Raw genomic sequence first — 9,956 nt, 5'->3', positions numbered from 1 at the left:
GAAAGGAATTTTGCTAGAATGAATAATTATGAAATGCAAATTACAAGGAAGGTAACACACTAAGCCACTGGGGGCACAAAGATGGCCTTGGGGAAAGCCCCCTTGCCTATGCAACTATGAGCCCACATGCCATGAGCCTTTTCTCCTAAGAACTATGTAAGTAGATCTGTTGGATAAGTTCCAGGAAGTGACATATTTCTTTTAAATTTTTTTAGATAGTGTCTCATCTTCCCCCAAAGAGATGGCAATAATTTATACTCCACTCATAGCCTCTGTAAATGCCTGCTTCAGTAGAGAGTCGACAATATTATGGGTTGTAGGTGTCTTTCCTTTCCGATAATTGGAAAAGCTTTTCATTCTTTCACAAGTTTGTTTGTTTGTTTGTTTGTTTTGCGATGGAGTCTCTCTCTGTCGCCCAGGTTGGGGTGCAGTGGTGCAGTCTCGGCTCACTGTAACCTCTACCTCCCAGGTTCAAGCGATTCCCCTGCCTCAGCCTCCCAGGTAGCTGGGATTACAGGCATGTGCCACCACACCTGGCTAATTTTTGTGTTTTTGGTAGAGATAGGGTTTCACCATGCTGGCCAGGCTGGTCATGAACTCCTGACCTCAAGTGATCCACCCGCCTCAGCCTCCCAAAGGGCTGGGATTACAGGTGTGAGTACAGATGGAAGGGGCCCTGGGATTGGAGGTGGGGAGGGAGGTTCATACTCACTGTAAACTCCATCCTACAGTTAGAACTTTTCATTTCCATGTTCAAGCATTTCTTCTCACACACAGAAAACCTACTTAATATAAAAGTGGGTTCTTATAAAAACAAAAGTTTGAGCATCCCTGCTGTACACCCTTACGCTTTTGCACAAAAATGGGTTCAGGCTTCTTTCATCCAGATCTTGAACTAAGCAACCCATAAAAACACAGAGCTGTGCTCTGTGTCACCAGGTACATTAGAAACTTCAGTCCAACAAACAAAGACAAATGGAAGCAGTTTAGGTCTTTAATGCAGTCTAGGGATGACAGACAATGTTCCCATTCAGTACACCTAGAAAGAATACCTGAAAGAAATGTGACCTTACAGGTCCCTGACTGCTCAGCACCCCTCCCCTAAAACCTCTCTCCTCCTCCCTCCCCTCCAGCACCCTTCCCGGCCTGTCCAGGAGGAGCAACTCCCAACCCAGCTGCACCAGCTTGTGCAGATCACATCCGCTTCTCTTGTCACCTGTCCTGGATTCTGGACAACAGAGGTGGGCCAAGAAGCAAGTGAAAATCCTGCCTTTTCTTGCAGCGGGGATCTCAGTAGACTGCAAACACTGACAAGTTATCTTTCACACATGCCACAGTTTCCTTCCAGCTTTTTGTGCTGTTCCTTCTACAGCAAGAATTGCTTTGCTGAATGCTCTCCTGGGGAAAATAATTTAATTGTTTCAATTGTGCCAATTATGTACTTAAGGGTCAATGTTTGTTTCCTATAACATAGCAGCTTAACTAATTAAAAAGATTAATCTTGGGTAGAAAAGAGCCTGTATTTACGCAAATTACATGAAGCAATGACTTGCACACAGGGACAAGAGTGTCCTGCCCTGCAAAGGCTTACTGAGGCTTCGTGGAGTCCAGGATGCCCTAACTGTACATTACCACCCTCGGGGGCATCTAGAACCCAAGATGACCACAGCAGAGCCTTGAGGTGCGGCAGGATGCCAGAACTTTCCACAGCTCCCCAGAGGACCCCAGCAAGTGGTGGGGGCCGAGACTAGAATATATGGCCTTTGGTTGGTGATCAGAGCCTTTTTTCTTCCCAAAGGGAATTTTCTAGAGGGGAATTTAGGCCAAATCAAACCCTCACATCCCTTTCACTCACAGATGCTAACAAATAGTAACAAACCAGAGGAAAAAGGAATCTTATTTGGGAAGAGTCCTCAAAAAGTATGCTTTTTTTTCTCCCTCACCGAAGTGGTCCTCAACTTTAACTACTTCTGGACTTAGCCTGGGAGCATGAAGAAATCAGCAGGCCTGGGACTCCGCCCCAGAGGCCCTCAATTAAAGAGTTTAGGTGAGGCCCGGGCCTTCTTAAGTGATCTCCTCTGCAGAACCACAGCTTCCGCACCTTCACGCTGACCCAGGGATGAAGGCATGCCTGGAGGCCGAGCTGATTCTAATGGCTCCACTGCCCCTTGGACTATTAGGATGGTCAAAGTGCCTGCATGTCACCCAGTATGATCTGACCTGATGGTAGGAACCATGCGTAGTCTGGGTTCATCTCAGGCAGGGTCATGGACTCACTCAGCGTATCACAGTTGCTGTTCTCAATCCACCAGCCGCCCTCTCTGGTTAGCCGATTTGGGGTCTCCTGCCTTAGGTGGCTGGGCTCTGCCTCATTACTTCCCCCCATCTCCTCCCTCATGGATGTCAATTCCAGGGACTCTGTGGTTGTTGGTGCCCTATCACCACCGCGTGCATTTTAGGGTCTGGGGGTAACTTGTCACCTGATTTGGTTCTCCATTATTGGCCATGGGTTTTTGGTGTTGCTCTCTAGGTGCTCAGTTTTTCACTGTGTGTGTTGGAGGAGCATCCTGAGCAGAGCAGATCCCGACTTGGAGAGAAACCTTCTTGGTTTCTTGGAGGAGTCTCCTCTGTGAGTCTTCCAGAGCCCGCCCTGAACCACATGACTGGGAGCTCATCGGGCACCTCTCCTGGGAAAAAAAATGCAAAGTCATTAAGCAAAAGGTCAAGTTGTTTTCAGAAAATGTTTTTTAAAAAGAGAAGGAAAAGTATGATATGGCTTATAAACATTTGTTTCAAAAATTCTTATTTCTAAATGAAATTTAATGCCACTTGGAACTTTATGCAGAATAACTCGGTCTTCGATAAATCTGAATAAATGTACATATGTAAGTATATATGTGTCTCTGGCTTTCTGTAACTCAAATTCAGGGTTTAAGGTTTGCATTTTTGAGAATGTTGCAAACATACCTCAGAAATATTTCAGGTTTGGTTCTAGATAACCGCAATAAAGCAAATATCAGAATATGGCTAGTTACACTAATATTTTGGTTTTCCAATGCATACAAACATTATGTTTATAGTGTTCTATAGTCTATTAAGCATGCAATAGCATTATGTCTAAAAAAATGTACATACCTTAATTTAAAAATACTTTATTTCTAAAAAATGCTAATGATCATCTGAGCCTTCAGCGAGCCATAATCTTGTTGCTAATGGAGGGTCTTGCTTTCATGTTGATGATTGCTGAAGGCTGGGGTGGCTGTGGCAATTTCTCAAAATAAGACAACAGTGAACTTTGCCATATTGATTGACTTTTCCTTTCACAAAAGACTTCTCTATAGAATGTGATGCTGTTTGACAGCATTATACCCACAGTAGAACTTCTTTCAAATTGGAGTCAGTCCTCTCAAACCCTGCTGCTGCTTTATCAACTACATTTATGTAATATTCTAAGTCCTTTGTTGTCACTTCAACAACGTTCACCGCATCTTCACCAGGAGTAGAATCCATTTCAAGAAGCCATTTTCTTTGCTCATCCATAAGAAGCAACTCCTCATCCATTCAAGTTTGATCATGAGATTGCAGCAATTCAGTCACATCTTGAGGCTCCACTTCTAATTCTAGTTCTCTTGCTGTTTCCACCACATGTGCGGTGACTTCTTCCACTGAAGTGTTAAACCTTTCAAAGTCATTTGTGAGGGTTGGAACCAACTTCTTCCAAACTTCTGAGAATATCAATATCTTGACCACCTTTCATGAATCGCAAATGTTCTTAATGGCATCTAAAATGGTTAATCCCTTCCAGAAGGTTTTCGATTTACTTGGCCCAGATACATCAGAGGAATCACTATCTATGACAGCTGTGGCCTTACCTAATGCTTTTCTTTTTTTTTTTTTTTTTTTTTTTTTGAGACGGAGTCTCACTCTGTTGCCCAGGCTGGAGTGCAGTGGCACCATCTCGGCTCACTGAAAGCTCTGCCTCCCAGGTTCACGCCATTCTCTTGCCCCAGTCTCCCAAGTAGCTGGGACTACAGTAACCCACCACCATGCCCGGCTAATTTTTTGTATATTTAGTAGAGACGGGGTTTCAGCATGTTGGCCAGGATGGTCTCGATCTCCTGACCTCGTGATCCACCCGCCTGAGCCTCCCAAAGTGCTGGGATTACAGGCGAGAGCCACCACACCCGGCCAGCCTAATGCATTTCTTAAACAATAAGATTTGAAAGTTGAAATTATTTCTTGATCCGTGGGCTGCAGAATGGTGGTTTTGCAAACTAGGCATTGAAGGAACATACCTCAAAATAACATGGGCAAACATTATAAGAAAGAATGATGTTGTAGCAAAAGAAACTATCAACAGAGTAAACAGACGACATACAAAATGGAATAAAAAATAATAACAGCCAACATTGTACTGAATGGGCAAAAGCTGGAAACATTCTTATCAAGAATTGGAACAAGACAAAGATGTCCACTTTCACCACTCCTATTCAACATAGTGCTGGAACTTCTGGCCAGAGCAATCAGACAAGAGAAAGAAATAAAAGGCATCCAAATAGGAAGAGAGAAAGTCAAACTATCTCTCTTTGGAGACAATATAATTCTATACCCAGAAAACCCCATAGTCTCTGCCCAAAGGCTCCTAAATCTGATTTTAAAACTTCAGCAAAGTTTCAGGATACAAAAGCAATGTCCAAAAGCCAGTAGCATTTATATACGCCAATAACATCCAAGCTGAGAGCTAAATCGAGGACACAATCCCATTTACAATGGCCATAAAAAGAATAAAATACCTATGTATTTTATTTCTGATACCTAGCCAATCAGAGAGGTGAAAGATTTCTACAATGAGCATCACAAAACACTGCTGAAAGAAATCAAAGATGACACAAACAAATGGAAAAGCATTCTATGCTCATCGATAGAAACAATCAATATTGTTAAAACGGCCATTCTGCCTAAAGCAATTTACTGATTCAATTTTATTCCTATCACACTACCAACGATGCTTTTTTCACAGAATTAGGAAAAAACTATTCTAAAATTCATTTGGAACCAAAAAAGAGCCCAAATAGCCAGACCGATCCTAAGCAAAAAGAACAAAGCTGGAGGCATCACACTACTCAACTTCAAACTATACTACAAGGCTGCAGTAACTAAAGCAGCATGCTACTAGTAAAGAAACAGATACATAGACCAATGAAACAGGTTAGACCGCCCAGAAATAAAGCCCCACACTTATAACCATCTGATCTTCAACAAAGTTGATAACAACAAGCACTGGGGAAAGGACTCCTTATTCAATAAATGATGCTGGGATAACTGGTTAGTCATATGCAGAAGATTGAAACTAGAGTCCTACCTTTCACTATATATCAAAATCAACTCATGATGGATTAAAGACTTAAATGTAAAATTGAAAACTATAAAAACCCTACAAGAAAACCTATTAAATACAATTCTGGTCATCAACCCTGATAAAAACTTCACGATGAAGATTCTAAAAGCAATTGCAACAACAACAACAAAAAATTAACAAGTAGGACCTAATTAAACTAAAGAGTTTCTGCACAGCAAAGGAAATCATCAACAGGGAAAACAGGCAACCTACAGAATGGGGAAAAAATACTTGCAAACTATGCATCCAACAAATATCTAATATCCAGAATCTATAAGGTACTTAAACAAATTAATAAGCAAAAAAAGTGGGCAAAGGATATGAACAGACACTTCTCAAAAGAAGAATACACATGGCTAACAAGCATATGAAAAAAAATGCCCAATATCACTAATCATTAGGGAAATGCAAATCAAAACCACAATGAGATACCATCTCATAGCAGTCAGAATGGCTGTTCTTAAAAGTCAAACAATAACAGATACTGGCAAGGTTGTAGAAAAAAGGGAATACATACACTGTTGGTGGGAATGTAAATTAGTTCAGCCACTGTGGAAAGCAGTGTGGAGATTTCTCAAATAACTTAGAATTATCATTCAACCCAGCAATCCCATTACTGAGTATATACCCAAAGGAATATAAATCATTCTACCATAAAGACACATGCACACATACATTCATCATAGCACTGTTCACAATAGCAAAGACATGGCACTAACCCAGGTGCCCATCAGTGGTAGAATGGATAAACAAAATATGGTACATTTACACCATGGAATACTATGCAGCCATAAAAAAGAATGAAATCATGTCTTTAGCAGCAACATGGATGTAGCTAGAGGCCATCATCCTAAGCAATTTAATTCAGGAACAGAAAACCAAATACTGCATGTTCTCACTTACAAGTGGGAGCTAAACATTGAGCACACATTGACACAAAGAAGGGAACAATAGACACCAGGGCCTACTTGAAGGAAGAGGGTGGGAGGAGGGTAAGGATTAAAAAACTACCTATTGTCTATTCTGATGATTACCTGGGTGACAAAATTATCTGTACACCAAACCCCTGTGACATGCAATTTACCCATGTAATAAACCCACATGTACCCCTTGAACCTAAAAGCTGGAAAGAAGAAAAAAGAATGATGGTTGTATTAGCAGGCATGAAAACATTAATCTCCTTGTTACTCTCTATGAGAGCTCTTGGGTGACAGGGTTCACTGTCAATGAGTGGTAATATTTTGAAAGAACTTTTTTTTTTTCTAAGCAGTAGGTCTCAACAGTGGGTTTAAAATATTCAGTTAACCATGGTGTAAACCAGATATGCAGCCGTCCAGGTGTCGTTGTTCCATTTACAGAGCACAGGCAGAGTTGATTTAGCAGAGTTCTTAAGCGCCCTGGGACTTTAGAAATAGTAAATGAGTGTTGGCTTCAACTTAAAGTCACCACCTGCATTAGTTCCTAACAAGAGAGTCAGCCTGTCCTTTGAAGCTTTGAAGCCGGGCATTGACTTCTCCTCTCTAGCTAAGAAGGTCCTAGATGGCATCTTCTTACAATGGAAGGCTGTTTTGTCTACACTGAAAATCTGTTGTCTAGAACTGCCACCTTCATCAATAATCCTAGCTAGATCTTTTGGATAATTTGCTGCAGCTTCTACATCAGCACTTGCTACCTCACCTTGCACTTTTATGTTATGAAGATGGCTTCTTTCCTTAATCCTCAAGAACCAATATTTGCTAGCCTCCAACTTTTCTTCTGCAGCTTCCTTACCTCCTTCAGGCTTCTAACTCTAGAATTAAAGAGAATTGGGGCCTTCCTCTGGATTAGGCTTTGGCTTAAGGGAATATTTTGCCTTGTTCGATCTTCTATCCAGGTCACTAAACCTTTCTCCACATCAGCAATAAGGCTGTTTCATTTTCTTATCATTTATGTGTTCACTGAAGTAGCACTTTAAATTTCCTTCAACAACTTTTTTTTTGCATTTACAATTTAGCTAACCATTTGGTGCAAGAGGCCTCACTTTCAGCCTATCTCAGTTTTAGACATGCCTTACTCACTAAGCTTAATCATTTCTAGCTTTGATTTAAAGTGAGAAATGGGGGACTCTTCCTTTTATTTGAGCATTTAGAGACCATTGTAGGGTTATTAATTGGCCTAGTTTTACTATTCCTTTGTCTCAGGAAATAAGGAGGTCTGAGGAGAAGGAAAGAGATGGGGGAATGGCCAGTGTGTGGAACAATCAGAACACACACTACGTATATTAAGTTCGCCATCTTATACGGGTGCAGTTTGTGGTGCCTCCAAAACAATTATAACAGTGACTTCAAAGATCACTGATTACAGATCACCATAACAGATATAATAATGAAAAGGCTTGAAATACTGTGAGAATTACCAAGTGCCAAGTGTGGTGCAAAATGAGCATATGCTGTTGGAAAAATGGTGCTCATCAATAGACTTGCTTGATGCAGGGTTGCCACAAAACCAGCCTTCATAAAACATGCAATATCTACAAAGTGCAATAAAGCAGGGTATCCCTGTACTTATCGAGTATTAAATTATGTTGTGACTTCTTTCTTTCCTTGACTGTCCGTCGGGCCAGAGCCAGATTTTGGATTCATGCGTGTGCAGGCTGCTCAGTGTCCATGCTTGTCAGGGGTGTTGGCATTGGAATCAGTGGCAGCATCTGCTCTGTCCTAGCTCACAGGCTTCCTCTGGCAGAGCACAGGGACCAGGGCTCCAGGTTAGGCTGCAGGTCAGGAACGAGTTAGTTCAGAATGAAGGCAGGTACTGTGTTTCATTTTGGTTTTATTCTGTTATGATTTCCTTGCTTCTCTTTCCTGGTGAGGCTTCATCTTACCTGTCCTTGGCCAGTCCTTCCCCAGATCTTTCTGGTAATGAGCTTTGTTAGCTCAATTAAATAATGCCACATTCCCACAAAAGCTCTGTGAGTGACAAAGGATTGGCTCCAAGCATCCAATTGCCAAGCCTCACATGGCTTCCTGAGTATCAGGTGACCTACATCCTTCCTGCATTTCTGAAAAGTCATCAGTTAAAATAACTCTGGAGCTCCAGGAAGACTGGGCAGCTGGTATAGCCCTTTGCAAAGGTGAAAGCCCTAAAATCACACATGACAGCTGGTCAAGGTGTCCCCAAGAGCTGGTCAAGGTGTCCCCAAGAGCTGGTCAAACACAAACTAGACCAAGGATGTCTGCACATCAGAAAAGCTCCACTTAGAAAACAAGGAATAAAAACAACATGGGAGAATAAGGTATATATGTGGCTCACGTTACATTTCCCTTGGACAGCGCCGCTCTTGCAGCAGACTTGCCAGGTGCCAAGCTCTCTCCCCTCCCCTCCCTGTGTGTTTCATGAGCTATTTCCCACCGGTACATCCTCCTCTTTACTCTCTGACACAGCCAATCCTGCAGCTTCCCAAAAGTCCAGCCCAGTCTTCTCCATTCAAGCCAAATTGAGTCCTGCCAAGCTTTGTTCTCCGATAACTCACTCAAGTCTGGGGACCGATGTATATCTCCTAGATGTGACCCTGCCTCAGGTTTATAACATCATTGAATCGGCCAAAATGAAGTTAAGAACCTTGGCTTCCATTGGCCTCTTCCTCCAAAGAACCCAGATTCTGTGCAATGATAAACCAGGCAACTGATAGGTACACAGCTTGGTGGCTTCTGCAGAGCCTCCTGCACTTGTAAACATTCATCATTCAAACCCTGGGCAATGTTAAAACAGCATCACATCACACAGTGCATTTCCCATTTCAAAGCCTCTGAAAATGAGAGGAAGATGGTTCCCAGAGCACCCTCAGAGCCCCCTCCCAGAGACCACAACAACTGGTTACCAGAAAGAACACAGGTTATGTCTCTCGTTCCCACAACTTATGATACCAGCACACAGATATCAGATGTGTAAAAGCCTGACCCACAGCTTCCTTACAATATAAACACATCATTTCTACCCTATGTCTTTTCTTGGACTGGTGTCTGATGGGGAGGACCTACACTTCCACCACCAATAGGGAGGATTAGTTTTCTGTTTCTTTTTTTGGTCTGCGATGTTACTTATTTCTTAATTAGCATTTGTGCTGACATTTCTCCTGCTATCTTAGAGCCTAGAAATGACTTATTTGGGGAAAGCTTAAAAAGGTATTCATTCAGCCTTTCTTTCCCCAGTGGGAAATGCGATAGAGGAGAAAAACAATTGGATGCCCTTCACTCACTCAAAATCTTCAAGAATTTAAACCATCTCCACCAGCATGAAAAGTACTCAACAGTAAGGGGCATGGTAAGGAAGAAAACAGATCTAAATACATATGACTCCGTACAGAAGGGATGAGGGTTCTGTAGGGCAGATACATACAGATACTCAAATATAGACTTAAGCATAAATAGATACTTCATTTAAATACATTCGGCCAACAGACATATGTGGAATTATGGGGCACCACTATTTGAAACTCACAGTGGCACCAAGGCTGGCTCTGACCACCATCTCTACCTTTCCCATCCAAGAGCTGCTTCAGGTGGAGAGAGGTAAGGCAGAG

At 42.1% G+C, this 9,956-nt stretch overlaps 1 long non-coding RNA gene across 1 annotated transcript in view; it reads right to left on the bottom strand.

Annotated features, from left to right (window-relative positions):
• Window positions 1-980: 980 nt before the first annotated feature.
• The window catches only part of LOC103784397 (uncharacterized), a 58,113-nt gene continuing 49,137 nt past the window's right edge, over window positions 981-9,956 (bottom strand). The window contains exons 3-4 of the long non-coding RNA XR_004673365.4: window positions 2,481-2,687; window positions 981-1,398 (exon numbers count right to left, since the gene is read on the bottom strand). This is a non-coding gene — a long non-coding RNA (uncharacterized LOC103784397). The remainder of the gene's footprint in view (window positions 1,399-2,480; window positions 2,688-9,956) is intronic.

Source organism: Pan paniscus, chromosome 11 (genome assembly GCF_029289425.2).
Source record: "Pan paniscus chromosome 11, NHGRI_mPanPan1-v2.0_pri, whole genome shotgun sequence".
In the NCBI taxonomy this organism is placed as follows: domain Eukaryota; kingdom Metazoa; phylum Chordata; class Mammalia; order Primates; family Hominidae; genus Pan; species Pan paniscus.
Note: the sequence above shows the minus strand (reverse complement) of the source record. Positions and strands in the feature narration are given on the sequence as shown.